Below are 1729 nucleotides of genomic sequence, written 5' to 3' on the forward strand. Positions count from 1 at the left end.
ATGCTCCTCGTTCTACCTGACCTGCATTTCCTACACACAACAAACATCCTGTCCCAGTAAGCTTTTGAGGCAGAAACCATCACCGCTGTCATCTGTGGTGCAGGTGCCATGGCGACCGCTTCCTGTGGAAAGAGCAGCAGACACGCACACCAAGGCTCACATAGAAATAGCGCAAGTCATTTTTAACTCATGCTCACAAAATAAAAACGGATTGGCTTGCTAAATGATGTGGGATTTCTTTAATGGGTGGGTAGACTCTCAATCAAACAGGTAAAGGCAAAAGTCGATTCTTCTATTTTTTTCTTGTTTTTTTTTCAAAAATGGCTGTCTTCTATTTGAACTACAGTATTTGTTTTCATGCTGATTTGATGTCTTCTTTGTTTTGTATTCACGACTTGTTTCTCTGGATGTAGATTCTTGAAAGCCTCTTTTGAATCATCCAAAAAATAAGGACGCAACAGCTTTTAAAAAAAGTATTTTATTGAATTTTTGTTGATTTTTTTTATATTACGCAATTTATGGCTCACTGACATGTAAAAAGTGACAAGTTCTAACATGAGCGCAGGAGGAAGAGGAAGGCGGTGGCGCCGCGCTGGCTACTCTGGTGCGCCGAACCACAGGCCCAGTGTCATGACACAGTTGATGGCGAGCGTCTTGGCGAAGATGAGGCGCAGGGTTAGGACGGCGAGCGACAAGAGGTTCACCTTCTCGTCTGCCGGCAACATGCACATTTAACTCAGCCCAACAGGCTGCACCTCTCACATGTTCAATACTAACCTGGCACCAACGTGTCCTGGCACTGCCCTGGTCCACTGTCACCTGTGGCGGCAAAACAAGAAGCAGACGTGAGGCGGTGACTTCATTCAGATGACTGGGGGCCTCGCCTGACCATCCTCACCTTCCTCACACGTGTCGTCATGTGCGGCTGTGAGCAGTGCCACCTGGTTGTATAGCGAGTCATCTGATATTCGCACAGGACGAGACTCCTCGAACATGTGACCTTTTCCCACATTCTCCGTGGCATTGCGTCGGCTGAAGCCAGTGGCGAGACACGCCGTCAGGTTGATGGCCTCAAGTTTGTAGAAGGATGGCTCAAAGTCCTCCCCTAAAACACCAACCACATGCTCACATTACAAGTGAAGTTGTGTCAAAAGTTTTCATGATCATAATGTGGAATATAAATGATCAAGTGCAAGTGGCTCCCCTCACTCCTTTTAAAATCAAGGCAGTCAAAGGACTTTGTCAAAGCAGAAATTGACTCGTATGAGATAGGTGCACGCCAAGTGCATTAATTTAGCTGCTCGCTCTCCCCTTCCGGATCATATATTCGGCTGGGCATTTGAGGGCCAGGCATTTGGCGGGGGTAATTGGAGAGTACCTTGCAACCCTGTTCGAGCATCCATGGGGACCAAAATCATGAACGGCGATTTTTTTCAGTGTTTGGTTTCTATGTTTAGTTTAGCATTAATGAAAATGGAAATAAAACCATTCAGATTTTTTTTCCAGTGATGCAGTTTGGGTTCTGGTGTTGACTAGTAGCTTTGAAGAAACTTGCTGGTTCCTGACATGTCAAAAATAGCTTTCATATTAAGTTCGTGAGAGAGTTTGTGAACGTTGCACACACAGCATGTCAACATGTCACAACAATAGACTTGCCATTTTTCCTCTCACCAGTCTAAACACTCAATCTGGTTCCACATCCAAACAACGACGACAAATTCAGACAATG

The 1729-nt window shown here is 45.3% G+C and overlaps 1 protein-coding gene across 1 annotated transcript in view; it reads left to right on the forward strand.

Annotated features, from left to right (window-relative positions):
* LOC109530797 (gastrula zinc finger protein XlCGF49.1-like) overlaps positions 1-1167 on the forward strand; it is a gene marked incomplete at its 5' end in the record, with an annotated part of 15641 nt that extends 14474 nt beyond the window's left edge. Inside the window, one exon of the mRNA XM_019894700.1 lies at positions 1155-1167. The remainder of the gene's footprint in view (positions 1-1154) is intronic.
* Positions 1168-1729: the final 562 nt, after the last annotated feature.

The sequence above is a fragment of the Hippocampus comes genome, unplaced genomic scaffold, assembly GCF_001891065.2.
Source record: "Hippocampus comes isolate QL1 unplaced genomic scaffold, H_comes_QL1_v1.1 scaffold493, whole genome shotgun sequence".
NCBI classification, from domain to species: domain Eukaryota; kingdom Metazoa; phylum Chordata; class Actinopteri; order Syngnathiformes; family Syngnathidae; genus Hippocampus; species Hippocampus comes.